The sequence below is a fragment of the Lynx canadensis genome, chromosome D1 (genome assembly GCF_007474595.2).
Source record: "Lynx canadensis isolate LIC74 chromosome D1, mLynCan4.pri.v2, whole genome shotgun sequence".
NCBI classification, from domain to species: Eukaryota; Metazoa; Chordata; class Mammalia; order Carnivora; family Felidae; genus Lynx; species Lynx canadensis.
Window position 1 is genome coordinate 49,021,135 of NC_044312.2, and position 20,245 is coordinate 49,041,379.

Below are 20,245 nucleotides of genomic sequence, written 5' to 3' on the forward strand. Positions count from 1 at the left end.
ACAACGCACCCGTAGGACAAACAAATGCACACGGCATGACTGTTGAATTTGTGTAACTTGTAACTGTTGTCTCTAGTTTCCTATCCCCATTAAGAATACCTGAAGCTGCGTTCTGATCCTCATCTGGGTATGCTCCAGGTCCTCGTTCTGGGTCCTGGCAAGAGGCAGGGTGAGCACTAACTCCTGGTCAGCTAGCCATAGGAAGTCATTTCCTCCTCTGAAGGAAAGAAACAGAAGCTGTACCTTCCCGGACTCCTTTCTGCTGTGTTCTTTTGCCTCTGTCCAAATTTCATGGAAACCAACAGCTTGACGTACTTTTTTTTTTTTTTTTTTTTTTTTGGCAGTAGCAGATTTAACTGTGGTGTCATATGGCATATTATATATGGAGAGGAATAGCAAGACATTTTTCTGAATGTTTAAGTGTGTCTGGCTTGTTGACATTTGCTGTATCTCACCAGCAAGGAGCTACTGTCTTCTGAGCGCATAACTGTTTGTCTGTTCGAAGTGTTTACCTTATTATGCATAATTGCACTTTCTCTTTAGATGTAGAATCTGTAGATCTGACAAGAACATCTTTATCCTCAAGGAAGCAACTTGTTTTAGCATCTCTTTGAGAAGAATGGATGCATTTATTTTTTACCAGGGACTTAGCTTGCTCTTTGCTTCTTTCTGATAAAAATTTTGGTCATCAGTACCACTATGCTTCCAATAAAGTTACTTCTCCTTTCCTAGTATAGTTTCTGATTGCACCAAAACTTGGCAGATTAGGAATATGGAATATATCTTTTTCCAGGAACACATTTTTCAGGCATATTTCTTTTGTCCATAAATAGCTTTTCCATATTTTCCATTTCTCTGAAGAAGTTCTGTTTAAAAGAGCAGAGGAGTGATGTATTGTGGTTGGCACTTAGGGGTGTGTAACCTGAGACTTGGTTTCTAATCTACAAACGGCTGCCCCACATGGGGTCTGTAAAACGTCTTTTCGTCTTATGTTCAGCTCAAAGCCCTTTGGCTCCAGCAGTAATGATTAAGACAGCAAATTCAGCAAATCATTGCAGGTATAAACAAACATCTGCATCTTATGGTCCGACCAGCCCATGAGGCTCTGTAAAGTTTGGGACACACAGCTGAAAGTTCCTAAAAATGTTAATATATTTTAATGCCAAGAACAATACAGTTATAAAGTACTTTTGCGATGTATTGTACATTGGATTTTATTGTACCACATTTTTGTAAATCATATGCCAGGGCCCGTGGTTTATTTTGTGGCAGTATCTGGGTTTTGATTTGGAATGGTTTTATCAAAAAATAAACCAATGTACTGATCTCAATAAACTGAGTTTCTTCTTATTTGGTGGTGGCTTTTTCATCTTCTCCACCCACCAAGAATATGATCTATTTATAGCAGCAAAAGAAAATTTAGCATGAGTTATTTTCAATTAAATTTGCAGGAAGACAAACATGAACTGTGACAAGAACCTTCTGAGAGAGCGCATACACACAAAAACATGTCTCTCAACAAAGGATTAAAAGCCAAAGAGGCATTAACATTTTGCTTACGTGACATATATCATTTTCTTTGAGAGAGGTTGGGAAGGGTGAAGGGGAAAAGGTTTAAAGGAGCTTTTCAGAGCCTGGCTCCAGCCTTGTGGGAGTGAAACGGGCAGGGGTTTGTGTGGCCATGGTGAGCATCTCACTCTCCTTATCTGTCAAATGGGGGAGGGGAAAGTTACCACGATTACACCAGAGAGATGTTGTTTGTAAAGCAAATGGTACGCTGTTTGGCACAAAGGGGACTCAATAAAAGGTAGTGATTATTGTTACAAGTTGAATTTTGTAAAAGAGGTTAACGAAGTCTGATGTTGGTTTTAAAAGAACTATGCACAGTAAATGGGAAGATTATAATTTTTTTCTTGTTAGTAAGATAAAGTTCTTACAGCTAGATAATTTATTTCTGTTTTTATTTTGGAAACCTAGTAAAGATGGAGTTATTATTGCCTTTCAGTTTACTTTTAACTAATTCTTAGAATGACATCCAAAGTCCTTACCTTGTTCAAAGAACAAACTTGATTTCAAATGGGGAGCGTGGAAACAAACTGATGCCAAATAATATATGACAGCCTTCTAAGTTTTTTGCTAAACAAGGGTTAGGTCATAATTCCAGCCCTGACACTGCATTAAAGTACCTGATTATTATAGTAAATATTGTTTATTAAGTCCCATGCAGAGTACTGAATGTCTTACATTTACTTTGCAATTTAATCCTACCACAGCCCCACCAGGTAGGTTTTTGGCTTCCCATTGTCAAATGAGAAAATGAGATGAGAGAAAATCTCATTTAAATACTTCTAATTTAAATTGGCATATGGCAGAATTTGAACTCACACCTGTTTGACTCTAGAATCTAACCTGCGCCCACCATGGTGGAATTATCCGATAGGATTTTCCCCGCTCTACATGGTTCCACTTTGGAATCTTGGCCCTGGATCTGTTTTGATTCTTCTCCCCACATATTTAACCCCTATCAGTTTAAGGGGTTTTAAAAAAAATAATGTTGAAGATTTCCTTTTCCTTTGCTCTCGTTTTTGGTCTACGCCAATCAAGATCACATTTTCCTAAGCTCTCTTTATAATTCTTACCAAAATATAAAACTTAGTATAAAAAGATGTAAAAATTTAAAAGGTCATAAATCTACTAAATTCAAGGTAAGGTTTAAAAGTTACCCTGAATCACCATAGCCCTTTGACCTGGGCAACTTTCCTCTGTGCCTCTAGTTTTAGAGGAGTCTGTTTTGCCAAGAGGTGGGCCCATTTGGATCTTGCTCCCTAGATGACATTTGGAATAAATAGGGTCCCAGAATTTCCTCCCCAAACAATCCTGAGCCAACTTGCAGGAGTTGTACTGTGTGCCCACTCCTGGGTATGAAGAAAAACCAAGAGGCTACTGTTTGCCTGGGAGTAGGGGATGAGGCTGGGGCGATAATTTGTTGATCAGAGCTTGGACTCACGAGTTGGGATGGTCACACATCCACATGAAAGCCCTTTGGTGGTGCAGGAAGAAACAATGGCAAAGAAGAGGGTCTGGCCTAGGTCTGAGGGCCTCCACTTGTGTCCTTGTTCTGGGCCCCCAAACTGTTAGGGCAATCCTATCTGTGCTGAAGAATGTTTATTTCTATTTCAGAATAGTGACGCTGAAATTCCAGTGGGTTGGTTTTCTGGGAATTTGGTTTGTTTTTGCTTTTGACCTTTTTTCCCATTAAGCCAAAAGAAGTCACTTGAGCAAGAAAGTGATCAAAGCTATGAAGATCTCAGACTAAAAGCTTTTTAAGTTCCATTTTGGAATTGACAGCAGCGTGATCCATCAAGGCTATGCCTCCAGTTCAGAGGCATAGACTGATTTAGGAAGATGACCTTTAGGGTCAGCTGGATTAAAACTCTCTATCATCTATCTTTTATGCTATTTGAAAGTATAGTTGCTCAGGGAGACTGTTGTTAATTTCAGGAATCCTTCTCTTAGCTCAGTTTTAAATTGTGGTTGTAACCCTTAGTGCTATGAACTAATGGAAGGCTGCCTAAGGGTTCCACGAGGAACCCTGCCTTACAGGCTGTTTCAAAAAGCAGCTAGGGCAACGAATGGCTTTGTGTGGCCTCCCATTATTATCACACCCCTTCTTCTGTCCAGGCTTAATGCTCCCACTGGCTCCTTTTCATCTTCTGTTGTATCAGACACAAAGACCTACTTAAGAAGAGCTTACCACCACGAGTTCCAGGCAGCAAAATCTCTGTAATTATTAAGAATCTTGAGGATTTAATGTTTTTTAAAAATTATTTTTAATGCCGTGAAAGCTCTTATGCAATTAACAGAGTGATTTTGGGTTTGTCTTCATTACTCTTCATGAAGTAGTTTTCTAGATGCAAAGGAAAAGTACATCTTGGGAAGTATTCCCTAGTGCTAAATCTTACCACCTTGCTTTCCTTAGCTATGAAGCAAGTATAGTCATTCCTGTGTCAAGGCTGTTGGGAGGATGTAAATGAGATAACTCATATCCCAGTAAATAGCTATTCCCTCATCCATGTGGAGGCATCTGGCACAGTAAACACTTAGCACATAGTGTGACTACACTAAATGTTCACTCAGTCTGAAAATACAGTAGTTAAACTGATGACTCTCTGATGACTAAGGTGTGTGCCTCATTTATTTTTCTTAGCAGAGGTGGTACTGGGAATGGTCCAGGAGATAAAACATAAACAAAAACAGGACAAAACAGAATTATCATTTAACCTCCACATTGAAAACTCCTAGCAGTATATGCCGTGGGTGGCATAGATGCCATTGATTTTTACTTTCTTTTGTGTACTTTATGTATCTTTTGAAACTTTGTAATGAGCATACATTGTTTATACGGTTAGGAAGAAAAAGGAGAAAAAAAGTTTTAGGGAATTGAATTAAAGTAAGATATGGTTATGGATAGATTGTGGAAGATATCTGACCATATGGGGAAGTCAAGTCAAATATTTAAAAATATTCAAAATACTTGGGAAAGAGATGTTTCCCAAATAATCCAGATTACCTTATTTTATTTACTTGTTTAGTTTTGGGGGTTTTTTTTTTGTCTATTATTAATCATTTATTAAGCATAGACCAGTGCCAGATGTCCTGCTAGGTACTAAGATTACAAAAATGAAAAATAATCTTTGAACTCAAGGAGTTTATGATCCAAGAGAAATGAACACATGAGCCCACTGTTCTATCATAGTGTGATTCTTACTATGCCATAACAGGAGCAGGTAAGGTTGCTTTATAGTACAAGTAACAGAAACCATGACTCAATCTGACTTGCTTCATAAAGGGAATGTATTGGTGATTATAACCTAAAAGTACAGCAGTAAAGCCAAACGCAAGAAGTCTGATCCTATGGGTCACCAGGTTGTCAAGAAGTCCATTTCCTTTGGTTTTATCCTGCTTCCTCTTTTGGTATTAGCTGCACCCTAAGACTAACTGCCCTCGTGGTCCCAGGACAGTTGTCAGTGGCTCCTGAGTGACTTGTTTTCTTAGTCGTATACAGCCAGAAAGAGATCCTGAGAATCATCAGTATAATTCACTTTGAATGGACTGGCTTACCCATAAACATAAAACCAAATCACCAGCCCCATTCTAGAGCTTAAACAGGATAAAGACAGCCTCCCCATGACCTTATGAGTTCCTAAACAAACTCTAGCACCTGTCACTATTAGGAGGGGATGGTGGTGATGATGGACACTGGCCCAGCATCCAAAGCCATCTTCAACTTGTGATATGTACAATACATAATGTACAAATGTTCACTAGAATTAATGGAAAGAAGGCCAAGCAGATGATGGTGCATGTCCTTAAACTGACTTCCATGTTGAGTAGGGGTTTGCCAAGAGATAAGAAAGAGGGAAAGGCTTCAAGGTAGAGAATAAAAGCTCTCTACAGTAACAAAAACTAACCAGGTAATTGTTCAACACTCTGCTGATCTTTATATTGGCACTACTGCAGAAATTACCAGCCAGAAGCCATCTGTCCAGTGGTATAATTAACAGAAAACCTAACGTCTCAGTTTCACCAAAACCTGTTGTTGCTGATAGCAGTTGGGTTTTAAGCTAAACCACAGTCAAATGTTCTTATTTTTTACAGTGTGACTACAGATTTGGTCAACTTGGTATGAACCTTAAAGTTTATGTCCTCTGGCTCAAAATTATAATACTTTAGCGCTAGACCATACCATTGTCATCTTTTTTCTCCCTATTTGCTTCTGAAACTTGTTCAGGAAGGATAATGACTCACCCAATGCCTCAAATTTATTTGCATATTGCTATCATGATATTTGTGAAGCTATAAAATGGGGATACTTTTGACTAGATGTGTTTGCCAGTTGTATGTATATATATCACAGTGAGAAAGAGATAGACTAGAATAAAATATTCATTAGCCAAATATCATTGCTCTATAGCAAAATTAGACTTTGGTGACTTTGTGATTCACAGTTTGTATAATTTATTAATCCTTCAGTTCTTTAGCCTCGGGCAATACTCACCACTTTCCACTTGTCACCCATTTCTTTCCACTGAGGGAATAAGAAGTTTTCTAAATAAGATTTTGGTGGATGGACTTGGTAACAGTTTCCACTAAACCTGCTGGATCCAAATTCCATTAGCTGTGCTTCAGTTGTTTTCCACCTTCGCAGCATAGAAGAGGAAGTGACAAGACTTAATTACTTTCTATAGGAAGCACACTCATACTGTTCATGGCATCCACATGTAATCATAATTTTTTTTTGTTTACCCATGAAGCTTATCTCAATACTGTCAACCTGCCTACCTAATGAGCTTGCACCTAACTATTCTTTGGTCTAGCTTCTTTCCAAACAACACTCAATAATGGCAATACACAGAATCCAAGTATATTTACTTGGGCCATTTGCTTCTGGTGTAGTGAATCTGTTCAGAAAAATTGCAGCCAGTCTTGGGAAAGGGGTCCCAACCCAGCTGTGTCAGTGAGGAACCTAAGACATACTCAGAAAACATTCTTCAGTCAGAGAAGGCTGCAGTAACCATGTAGGAAATGCTTCCCCGGGACACTGGTTTCTTCCTTTTCAAATGAGACAGCTTTTCAGTACAGAGAAAGAGCAACTAAAGGTAGTGGAAGGATGGTAGATAATGTTGATTGAAAAGCATGTATGATGGGGCGCCTGGGTGGCGCAGTCGGTTAAGCGTCCGACTTCAGCCAGGTCACGATCTCGCGGTCCGTGAGTTCGAGCCCCGCGTCGGGCTCTGGGCTGATGGCTCGGAGCCTGGAGCCTGTTTCAGATTCTGTGTCTCCCTCTCTCTCTGCCCCTCCCCTGTTCATGCTCTGTCTCTCTCTGTCCCAAAAATAAATAAAACGTTGAAAAAAAAATTTAAAAAAAAAAGAAAAGCATGTATGGCGCCCAAGTATTAAAAAGTGTCATTATCCCATGACACAACTTTACTTCCCGTTTGCACAAACCAGATAGACTCTTTTTTGTTTTATTTTGAGCTTTAATTATACAAGTCGAGAACTGGCAAGAGAAAATATATTTTGGCTGAATTTCTTACCTCATCAGTAAGTGTTTTGAGTTTCTGACAAATAAGGGGTGCCAAAGAGGTATCGAAGAGACCAGTACTAATATTCAGGCTGCCTTCAGTATTCCTGGTTCTTAAACCACTGAATATTTACATTCTTTTTGGTAAATAGCTTCTCATCTGGGCCCCGTTAGTGCCTCCCTCCCAACTGCTTTAGACCATTCTCCATTCCAGGCCCTTATGCGGGGCTTTCATGCATCTCCAGGACAGAGCAGCTAAAGACCTCATTGATTAACTGAAGATTCACTAAAGAGTTAATGTCTGACACAGCTAGTTGTTAAATATTTTGACATCACTGCTGTAGAAGACCCATATTATTTTTTAAGAACTTATGGCTACAGTTGAGAATAACATTCAGACCCAGAAACAGCTTATAATTAAGTGCTAAGATGTTTAAGACAGTCCTGTATGATTTTTTAAAGAGTGATAAAGGAGATAGTTTTTTAGATTGTCTGGAAAGATTGGTCAGGGATTTGGATAGGGTAGGAAGGACAAGAGCAAAACATTCAATTTATTTATTTATTTAACCAATCATAACTAAATTCCCCATTTGTTTGCTACCACTGTGGGCAAAACACTTTGCACACATTATCTTGTTTACCTCTCATAGTAGCACTATGAGAAGAGAGGAGAAAATAAGGCTTGATAACACAACTAGAAAGTGGTGGAAAGCCCATGCATTATCCATTCTTGCTCATTATATGCAAGGCTTGGCGTTAGGTGCTAGTGTGGTAAATTTGAAGATGTATTTTTTTTTTAACTTGGCAAAGGCTAAAATCAAAATCGCCCCTAAGTGAATGAAAGAGTATTCCTGGATTGTCCACAGTCAAGAGCATCATTTAAAAATATGACTAGATAATACATTTTTATACTGCTTTCTTCAGTTGTTTCAACAGCAGTATAAAAAGGAGAAATGTGAGCCATAGGAACTAAACTCATTATAATTTGATTATCTAATCTTTCAATATTAATCTTCTTATAATCTTTGCATAGCATAGGAACATTAGAAAAAGCAATAAAGCACAGCCTAAATATTTAGTCTATTGGCAAAGTGTTACTTTCCATCTTTAAATGAAAACTGAAAGAGCGAGACTATTTGTTAACTATTTTACAGCAAATCTAACTTTTTTCTGATTCTGCTTTCCAATTTATGGAATGCATACAATGAGCATGCACTTGCTGCAACTAAATTGTATAGGAAAGTGTACATTTATGGACCCGAGTATGGAATCACTTCCTTTCTTCCCAAAATATCTCACAGTGAGTTTCTTGATAAGAGGGATTTGATTTCATTTATCCTTCTGTGCCCAGCAACTAGCATGGTTAACTAATAGATACCAGGTAATATATTCTTCAGGGGGGTGAAGACAATGTGGGATTGAGAAGTTGAGGAATAATTTCTAAAGCTGAACCTTGAAGATGATGCAGGAATTTACTACATATGAAGATAAGAGCATTGTAAGGAGATAGTGCATACTGAGCAGTGTTTCCAAAATAAGAATGGTCACGAAGGTTGTATGTTTAAGAAAAGTGAGGAAGACCTCAGTGCCTTTACAGGGTTTTTTGCTCCTGACAACCTATTCTTCTGGACTTCTTTTCTTCCTCCCCTCCCCTTTGTCTTACTCCTGACTCTACTTTTAAAATTTAGACTTCTTCAACAAATAAGAAAGAAAAAAACAAGAGACATAGGAAGCCACTTAAAAGGCACATCAACTAATTTTAATCCATGAACCTTATTGGATCCAAATTCAAACTAGCTATAAAAAATATTCATAACATTCCTGAGACGGAGATCTGAATACCAACTGGATATTTGGTGATAAGTTGTTGGTGATATTTTAGATGTGATAATAGTATTATGATTTTTAAAATAGAGATACACACTGACATATTCACAGATGAAATGATTTTCATCAGAATAATACAGAAGAGGGAAATGAGTAGGGATACAGATAAACAAATAAAGAAGCATTATTCCTTTTTTTTTTATCTTCCTAGAAGACCTTTCTCTTCCCTCCCTCCCTCCCCACCAGTGGGTTTCATCTTCTTGCTAGATCCCAAATGCTCTAGGCATGTTTTATAATTATCTGTTTATGTGGGTTGCCATCACCAGAAGGAGCTCATTAGTAAGGATCAAGATTTTTCTTTGTCCTCCCATCGACTGGCTCATAGGAGGGGCTCAATAATGTTGGATAGAAAGTTGAATAATAAGTGAGTAGATACAGACCTCCAAGGTCTACATCAGGGTGTGTGATTCAAGCAGTGGGCTCCCCTTCATTTCTCCTAGTTTCATCTGATTCCTGAAAAAACAAATCTCAATGCATGTTCTATATACAAAACAGTGTTTGCTCATGACTGAAAGCCAGGAATGTTACAGCATAATTGAAACTAGATAATTCACACACTTGCATTTAATATTCATGAAATGCCATGTTGTGAGGCCATGTTCTTAATTAGTGTAAGATAGCATTGTTCCAAACCTGTTTAGTTGTTATAGAGATAAGGCAAATATAAAGAAAAACACTTTCTTTCTATTTAAAAAAATTTTTTAATTAAATTATGGTTATCTGACCCTGTTTTGCATGTAAATTTACAAAACTTCTGAGGAGACTTTCATCAACTTCCTTGTTCAATTCTTATGAGCACTCTTTCAGTCCTTTGCAGGTGCTTATTTTGTACCAGTAGAAATTGCACCTCTAAAAAGCACAGAATGGAAAGTCTGGAGGGGGCTTTGCCAGGATTTACTCAGCTCTCTTGCCCTTGATCCAGACTATGCTGAAGTGCCAAGAGCAACAAAAGTCAGCCCCATTTCTATTGTTTTAAGAAGTTTTTAAGCAAATCAGTAAATCACTAGCAGTATATTATTATTGGAAATATTAATTTACTTATATTGCCAAATTTTTCCCAAATAATATGTATTATATATGTTAACAATAGAAAGGAATCCATCTGTCCCTCAGATTTTTAGTTACCCACCCAGAAACAACCCAATGAGATGAATTTGTAAAAATATGCATGCATGATATCCCCTAGAGAAACCTGTTTCACAGACCAGATGGGATTTTCTATTTTTTTAATAAAATTTCTTCATCTATGACAACACAAACTTGGAATTTCATGAATATGTGCATGAGAGAAAACCCAAAGGGATCTGTTTCCTTCTCTGGTATACATATTCTTTCTAAAACTAAATTACAAATAAGGAATATGTATACCAAGACCTATTATGACACCCAGTAATAAGAACTGAGTATCCATATATAGACCCTTCAGTGGAGTGTGTTATTTTTCTTTTTGTATGTACAAAATCTAGCACAGGGCCTGAAAAAAAAAAAAGCAAGGGCTCAGTAAATGTTGACATTTCCTTCTGCTTTTACCTTCTTCAGGGGGCCTTATCACCCACCACCACAAACATCCAATTCATTTTTTGATGTATAAAGCAAGTCCAGAAATGATAAAAACCCAGTAACTGAAAAAATAACCATAACTGGCAAGGCTTTGGGGGAATGGAGAAGTTAATCAGACATCTGCTTACCTCTAATCTCCATTGGAATTCATTGGGTGTTAAATACCTGACTTCAACAGGATAAGCTTGTTGGGTTAGGTAGATGGGATATTATACCCACCAAAGATATGTCATTGTCCTAAGACGTGAGAAAATAAATAATTTAAAGAATAGCTATAAAGTTTGGGTTTTTTTTGTTTTTGTTTTTGTCATCTAGGTAGAGTTCTTTTCACCAGTTGGGTCAAGGCTTGGTATTGAACTGTCTTTCTCTTTTAAACCCATAACCTCTTCCACTGGCTTGCCCTAATAAAGAATTCCATAAATTGCAAGTATTTGTTCTTTCATTCACGTATTCACTTATTTGTGAAATATTTATTTAGTTCTTACTTTGTTTAGCCATGTCTGGTACCAGAAAATACATTAAAGCATTTTGAGTTGTTTGATATTAATTTTTTGTTTCTTTAATTTCAAGTTTGGGACAGTTATCTTCTTTCAGTTTCAGGACATAAATGTACTTGTGGGGCCTTCACAATGGAGTTGAAAGAAACAAAGGACCGAAACTAAAAGATTTAAACTTGAAAACCATAAACTGTTATGTTAAAAGTACAAACCATGCTCTGGTTTTAATTAAGTGGGTCTAAGTTTGAAGGGCCAGGGGATTATTCTATTTATAAATGGGTTGTATTCTTCTATGGGCCTTAATTGCATATTGAATATTTATGATATATGCATACATTTGTCATAGGAATGTACATGTACATAGAGATACATATACATATATGTCTTAGGGAAGAGTACTGTTTCCAAAGGACACAGAGGTATGGAATGCTTCTTTACAGATTTCTCAGCTGAAGCTTACTCTACACCAATTTGCTTTTATGCGTGGCCTTCTGAATTGATAAGTTACCCTGGAGGCAAGAATATTACTTTACAGCAAAGTAACAGGAATGAATAATTTGACTGGGTTTGAACAAGAGGAGGGAGTATATGAGAGGCAGGGCCATGTCTGTTTTGTCTACCACTCCCAGGACCTAACACTCTGCCTGGCTCATGTTAAGCATTCAGTGAATAAGCAGATTAATTAAGGCAAGCTCAGGATTGGGAAAATATTCTAATAGAGCACTTTGATGGGCCAGGAAATTCTTTGTTCAGGAAATGAAGGATTGTTGCTGTCTGAAGTTTCAATTAAACTCCGCAAACACTTATTGTCTTCTAAGTTCTGCCAGGGACTAGAGATCTAGTGCTGAGTGAAACATATCCCTGAGCTTTAGAAACTCTCATCTAGCAGAAAGACAAATAAATGTACAATTTTACTGCTAATTTATTGTCATTTAAATTATGATATCAGGGTATGAGTACAATTATATTAGTGTTAACGAAATACAGAGGTGACCCAGGGAAAGGAACGATTACCTCTACTTAGAGGGGCTAGGGAAAGCTTCTCTGAAAGGAATGTCTCCACAGTATATTAAAGAATTAAAAGACCAAGAATATCCCAGGTGGATGGAGTAGCCTATACAAAGGCACAGAGATATGAAACAGCAAGGTGTGTCCTGGGACTCTGTACAGTTTTTTTTTGTTTTTTTTTTTTGTTTTTTTGTGTTTTTGTTCTAAGCTCATAAAATAGGTTGTCAGCACAGAGAAAAGTGATAGGCAAGGATAGAAAAAAAAGGGTTGAAAATAGATTTTCTATCCCTGAATTTTTACACCTTAGCAATTGGATGCTGCTATGTGAGTCAGAGGACTTTCACCCTGCCTTCAAAAATCCTACCCTGCTTCAATGACCACCACATCTGTAATGCCAGATGTGACCAGTGCTGTCCATTTAAATCTCTTCTTCCATGGATTTCGGCTTGAGCTCCATCTTTTTGCTTTTGTTTTTGTTTTTTTCATGTCATCTCCCCAGGAGATTGTAAAGTGAATGGGAAACAGGGACCATCCTTACCTGTCTTTATTTCTGCACATGCCTAGTACTGGACCCTGGACCAACTAGAAGGAAATTAGCTACTCCTGAAGAAAGGATCAGTGATTTCTCCAGCATAGACCCTAAAATTTTTGCATAAGCTAGTTGCATTTCTGGACCAATCACTATGCTGTCCACTCTATTTTTCTGGTAATAAATATTTGTGAAAAACATATGAAAGTGCCCCTTTTAAGATTATGTGCTGAGGACTAGGAAACTAAAATTCAACCCAAACCTCAGGATTCACAAAACTGAAAACAGAATTCTGTTTACAAATGAATTAGAGAATGTATTAACATCATACCAGTCCCATGTGTACCATCCTCCAGCAGGGTACATCAATCTGAATGGCATATCCTTAGACAGCTTTAGTTCTAATAAGTGTAGGTAGAACAGAGTTTGCATATCACCTTTAAATGGCAATAATTCTATTTCAAAGGGCAAATGAATGAAAAATGCACTTGAAAACTCTGAATCCACTGAGAAAGGGTAATCTGATCTATAATGTAGACAAAAGACAAAAGTTTACTTTAAGAAATTCTTTCTTGAAATTTCCTTTATTCATGTTTTTCTATATTTAATTCTTTTGATATATGCCTATAAATACATGCAGTTTTAATTATCAAAAGGGAGATATGCCTTTGATATATACAAGGGTGACCACACATTCCAGGTTGCCCAGGCCAGTTCGAATGTATGTCTGAATTTGGAAGAAGATTATTGACCATAGGTAGACAAGGCTACAGTGAGATTATTGTGTTGTTTAAAATATGATTGGAGAGGAAATGAAAGGGTCTTCATTCTTCATTTATATTTATAGGTTGGATGGGAACTGGCATAGTAGGCTGAAGCCCTGGCTTTGAATTGTGTCCCTCCCACTTGCCAACAATGTGACTTTGGGAAAGTCACGATCCTCTCTTGAGTATCTGTTCTTCTCAGACCATGATGGAGTCTTGTGCTCAGCACAAGGATCACTTTGTTATAGAGTTATAATTAAATTGTTCTAGAGGTAACCACTTGGGGAACAAAACTCTGGAAACTTTATCAGATAAAGATTAGTTGAAGAAATCATGGATGCTTAGGTTTATGAATAAGAACAGCAAATACCATGACCACACTATTCAAATACAAGAGAGCCTCTTAAGGAGATGAGAGATTATAAACTTATTTTATATAATTGCAAGGGGCAGAAGTAGATCTCATAGAGGAGAAATTAAAAGAAAGAGATTGCACTCTTTGATAATGAGATCTGTCTAGCAATGGATAGGTTAATCTAAAAAACAGTGCTAATGAAAGCATGAAGCAGAAAATTGACATAAATGTTTATAAAAAGCATGCAGGAGATCGTGGGTCAAGCTGGGCAGGACTCTGAGAAAAATCCCAGTGGAATGTGATAGTTCTTGTCTTGTCTCCCAACACCATGCACCCTTGCGTATGTCACCTTCTTGTCTTTTTCACTCCTTTACTTATTATTGTATCCACATTGCCTAACACAGTACTTGATGTAGTTAGGTAACCCAGGAATTGTTGAGGAATGAAGAAGAGCCCATCTCTTCCCTCCTAGAACCAACTCTACCAGCTTCTTCCATACAAGATTCTCCCTCACACTACAGTTCTAGTTTTATCAGCACTCAGTGCCCTCCCTCTGGTTGCTTAAAGTTTTGTCTTTTCCAACCTAAGCACCAGTCATTTATATGCACACATTTAATTTTTCAACACTTTTAAGGTTCCAAAATTCTATTTATTTATTTTTTCCTTCTCTGACAACATTTTAAAACTGGGTCACCTGGGTGGTTAAGTTGGTTAAGCATCTGACTCTTGGTTTTAACTCTGGTCATGACCTTGAGGTTTGTGAGTTCCAGCCCCCCATCGGGCTCTGTGGTGGCAATGCGGGACTTGCTTGGGATTCTCTCTCTGCCTCTCTTTGCCCTTTCTCTGCTTGCTCTCCCTTTCTCTCAAAATAAATAAATGAACTTTAAAAAAATTTAACATAGACCAATAAAACTAAGCACTAAGTTTCTATTTATTAAAAGCTTGTTGTAGCCAATTACCCTGCTGGATGGAGGAATTTTTGGCCATGCAAGAAAACATGTTTTCTGCCCTGAAAGTCTAGTTGCAACTTAAGCTATAAAAGTAGATATTCATCGTGCCTGCCATATCTCAATAAAGCAAGAAATATTAACGCTGATTGATGGGCTTTCAGAAGAGGACTTTTTCTTTTTTTTTTTTTTTTTCAGGTGGCATTACTCAGTTTATTTTTTGTTTTTTTTTTATTTTTTTATTTTTTTTTTATGAAATTTATTGACAAATTGGTTTCCATACAACACCCAGTGCTCATCCCAAAAGGTGCCCTCCTCAATACCCATCACGCACCCTCCCCTCCCTCCCACCCCCCCTCAACCCTCAGTTTGTTCTCAGTTTTTAACAGTCTCTTATGCTTTGGCTCTCTCCCACTCTAACCTCTTTTTTTTTTTTTTCCTTCCCCTCCCCCATGGGTTCCTGTTAAGTTTCTCAGGATCCACATAAGAGTGAAACCATATGGTATCTGTCTTTCTCTGTATGGCTTATTTCACTTAGCATTACACTCTCCAGTTCCATCCACGTTGCTACAAAGGGCCATATTTCATTTTTTCTCATTGCCACATAGTATTCCATTGTGTATATAAACCACAATTTCTTTATCCATTCATCAGTTGATGGACATTTAGGCTCTTTCCATAATTTGGCTATTGTTGAGAGTGCTGCTATGAACATTGGGGTACAAGTGCCCCTATGCATCAGTACTCCTGTATCCCTTGGATAAATTCCTAGCAGTGCTATTGCTGGGTCATAGGGTAGGTCTATTTTTAATTTTCTGAGGAACCTCCACACTGCTTTCCAGAGCGGCTGCACCAATTTGCATTCCCACCAACAGTGCAAGAGGGTTCCCGTTTCTCCACATCCTCTCCAGCATCTGTAGTCTCCTGATTTGTTCATTTTGGCCACTCTGACTGGCGTGAGGTGATACCTGAGTGTGGTTTTGATTTGTATTTCCCTGATAAGGAGCGACGCTGAACATCTTTTCATGTGCCTGTTGGCCATCTGGATGTCTTCTTTAGAGAAGTGTCTATTCATGTTTTCTGCCCATTTCTTCACTGGGTTATTTGTTTTTCGGGTGTGGAGTTTGGTGAGCTCTTTATAGATTTTAGATACTAGCCCTTTGTCCGATATGTCATTTGCAAATATCTTTTCCCATTCCGTTGGTTGCCTTTTAGTTTTGTTGGTTGTTTCCTTTGCTGTGCAGAAGCTTTTTATCTTCATAAGGTCCCAGTAATTCACTTTTGCTTTTAATTCCCTTGCCTTTGGGGATGTGTCGAGTAAGAGATTGCTACGGCTGAGGTCAGAGAGGTCTTTTCCTGCTTTCTCCTCTAAGGTTTTGATGGTTTCCTGTCTCACATTTAGGTCCTTTATCCATTTTGAGTTTATTTTTGTAAATGGTGTGAGAAAGTGGTCTAGTTTCAACCTTCTGCATGTTGCTGTCCAGTTCTCCCAGCACCATTTGTTAAAGAGGCTGTCTTTTTTCCATTGGATGTTCTTTCCTGCTTTGTCAAAGATGAGTTGGCCATACGTTTGTGGGTCTAGTTCTGGGGTTTCTATTCTATTCCATTGGTCTGTGTGTCTGTTTTTGTGCCAATACCATGCTGTCTTGATGATTACAGCTTTGTAGTAGAGGCTGAAGTCTGGGATTGTGATGCCTCCTGCTTTGGTCTTCTTCTTCAAAATTCCTTTGGCTATTCGGGGCCTTTTGTGTTTCCATATGAATTTTAGGATTGCTTGTTCTAATTTCGAGAAGAATGCTGGTGCAATTTTGATTGGGATTGCATTGAATGTGTAGATAGCTTTGGGTAGTATTGACATTTTGACAATATTTATTTTTCCAATCCATGAGCAGGGAATGTCTTTCCATTTCTTTAAGTCTTCAGAAGAGGACTTTTTCAAACTGAAAGACTCAGAATACTCAGAAAGCACACTTACTTCAGTTAGCTATTAAAAGAAAATTTAGTCTGGATCATAAGAGAAGTGGGGGACACAGGCATTGTAAGCAAGATTGATATACTTTCCAATCTGGTATTTATTTATTAATCCAACAAATATTCATTAAAAATCTGTTGGGTGCGAAGCAGAGGCTAATACTGTGAGTTTTCTGAAATTGAGTGGTTTTCCCTCAATTAATCCAAAACTATCCATGACCTCATTCATTTCTACAGCTTTAACTACTACCCCTTAGCATGCAAAAGGCACCCAACTCTACCTGTCCACCCCCACAATCTTCTAGTGAGTCTAATCTTGAATCTCATCTGAAGGGAAAGTATGGTGTGATGATTATGCTTCACCCACTCTGTGCCAGCCATTCCCACTCCCCCACCTCAAAAGCACCAGACACCATGAAGCCTACAAAAGTTATTAAATGCAGACACTCCATTCTTTGCAATTATATAACCTCTCTAGGTAGTATAATTATGAATGTGAAAAACATGTTTTTAAGTGTCCCTCTACACCACCACTACCAGTTTGGGACTGAAGAGTTCATGGAATAACATGGACCAGCCTGCAGGATAACAGCCTGTATTTCAGCAAACCCTTCCTCACTATTAAAGATGGCACTACTATTTTCACTCACTGAATTTATACCAGATGCTGCTATAGCTCATCCTTCCAGTAGCTCCAGAGAAGTCTAGAGATACATAGATGAGAATACTGAGGTCACAGAAACAACTTGCCCAAGGTTTAAGTTCTAGTAAGCAGCAGAAATCAGGATGAAAACCCAGATCTATTTGGTTTCAAATGCAGTGCTTTTGCTACTATATTACAACAGACATAAACTAATAGTTTTCAGTATTGCACTTGTAAAGTAGGGATGAATTCTTCTCTCTATCTGCCTCAGAATTACCATGCTGTTGACACGTGAGGTTTCCCAAGGAAAATCAACAGCCTAATAGACATTGTTACTGTGCTGAACAATGGATGGGATCCTGGCGCTAAGGCTAATGGAATTACCAACCTACAAGTGGTTCATGACCCAAGTGACCCCTGAGTCAGAGCATGCAATCTTCCAAGGAACTTCTGGCCAAGGAAACCCATGAACTTTCATTCATCTAGTTACTCAATTAGTACTTTGCAAGTTTCTACTTGGCCACACACACACACACACACACACACACACACACACTGTATCTGCACTGATAATGCAAATAAAATATACCTTCTTAATAGGGTGTCCTTCCAGGTCTAATACATATTTAATAGACAGCTTTTCTTGGGAACAATTCCAACTTATGAGGAGATTTCCAGGCCACAGTGGTGCACCAGCAGGAGGAACAATGAAAAGAATAGCTCTTAACCCCTAAGATAAGATTTTGGCAGCAACATGGCATGCTATGCCCACTGAGGACAGTGTCTGAATGGAAAGAGCAAAAGTACATTGGCATCAGACAGTATAGGGCTCAACTCTCAACTCTGACATTTAATAATCTGCTTTGTAATCCTAAACTATTTCATCTCTAGGAACCTCAGTTCTATAACTGCTAGGTAGATACTGCCCTTTGAATTGGTTGTTTTTTTCACTCAGTTTAACCAGTATTTATGGAACATTAAATCAATTAGGAAAAGAGACACCATGTTATGTATTTTAAGCAGAAAGGGCTATAATTTAGTGTATTAATGTCCTTAGTGATTGTTGGAAGGTTTGGAAGAATGATGGTCAGGGATAGGGACAGCTGTACCCAAATTGGGAAATTTCAAGAAGACATTTCATAGCTTCTTGCGGCCCTAACTGTAGAGTCTTAGGAAACTGTAAGAAGCCAAAGCAGTGGTAGTAATGCAAAATCCTGTCCCAGTATGCCTTTACCCTTCCACACCCCAAAATTTATGGAAGTTACTCTGATTGAAGGAATCAAAACTGTAACGCTGCTGACAGGTGATTCTGGAAAGATGGTTCGCAGGTTTCTAGCCCCTGTGATACAGCGGAGAGCATCAGGGTGGGGGGTTAAGGATTGGTGCTAAGGACTAATAGAGAACAGCTAGAACAAGCACCTTTTATGTGCCAGGAATTGTTCTGCAAGCACAAGAGTGAACAAAAAGACAAAATATTCCCCACATTTGGCTCACATTTGATTGGGAGAGATTAAATGAGTTAATATATTAACATATTTAATAGAGCAGAGACGTGATAGGTAGCTTCGAAATAGTTGTTTCTTTCTTTTAAGTCCCATCCTTGCCCACTCTATCATCTCTCCATGAGATTCCTGACAATGTAGATAATTCAAAGATTAAAGAGGAAAGAGCTGAGGGTATCCTTTTGAGACCAAATAGTGAGGTTTTAATTGGCAGTGCTTGCCTTTTGCAGATAGGGTCTCATTTTAATTTGTATTAACTTTGAAGGCCATTTGAACATGCTTCAAAGCGTGTATTCATTCAGTAGATAGTATAGACCATCTTTAAAGACATTTATCAGTAGAAATATATATTAACTCAGTCCATGTATATTGAAATACAGATGTCCCATAGAGATACTAATATTCCTCCTCACAGTAGGCATGGTGTTGAGAGATGAACATATCAGGACATGCATTAATGTGTTAATTTACATAAATGACTCATTTATTGTGTCCTGAGGATTTGCTAATCAGCTTTATAGCTGCCTCCAAAATTGTGCTTTGCTTCTGTCTTGAGCCAAACATATATGAAGCAGTTGATTCACATAACCTCCCATTGAGGCAGCTCTGCAGTGTCCTCTGGAATCTGGGATGGGAGATTTCTAGAGCATTTTCAGTTGCCTTTGTCCTTGTTGCAAGTTCTGGGCCATAGCAGGAAGAACACAAGCTTTGGAGAAGTCATGACAAGTGTACTCATAGGGAGAGATGGAAGGAAAGAGACAGAAAAGGAAGGAGAGATTGAAGGAGGGAGGGAGGTAAAATAACATAATTTTATCACCTGTCTTCATCACTCCTTTCTGTCTGCACCCACCCACATACATGTACCTCCATCTTTTCTCCTCCTGTCAATACTGCCTTGATCATTTTTATGTATGTCACCTTAAATGTCATGCATGACTTTATCTACGGTCACGTGAGCACTGTTACCAAGGTGAAAGATTGTACTAAATGTTCTCCTGGGAGAAAATGTCACAGGTGATTCTCTTAAAAAATTGTTAGTTTAAAGAAACGTGGGGCCTTCAATACAAATATATACACATACTGCCCTTGAAGGCAGCAGCTTAAGCTGCTGGCAGCCCAACAGGAATCAGGGCTCACTTCACTTTTTGGGGTAACCACATATGTGAATTTTGAGTGAAAATTCTCAGTTTTAAATGTTAAACCTTGATTCATCTTTCCCAAATACCATGAGGCTAAAGAAGACATAGTTGTGGGTCAAACATGGCTGGCATGCTGCTGGTTTGTGACCTGCTTTGAAGCATCTTCTGTCCTAGAATCTGAATAATATTATTACACGTTGTAGTTTCTGTATATTCTCCCCGCTGGGCTAAAAGCTCCTTAAGGGCTAGGTTATGTCTTATTTCTCCAAGACCATTGACTACCATGGTTCCCAGGACACAGTAGTTACTCAGAATACACACACACACACACACACACACACACACCCCTATGCTTTTGT

At 38.3% G+C, this 20,245-nt stretch overlaps 1 protein-coding gene across 2 annotated transcripts in view; it reads left to right on the forward strand.

Annotated features, from left to right (window-relative positions):
• Positions 1–20,245, forward strand: part of DLG2 (discs large MAGUK scaffold protein 2) — a 780,826-nt gene that overhangs the window by 577,249 nt on the left and 183,332 nt on the right. The window lies entirely within an intron of this gene.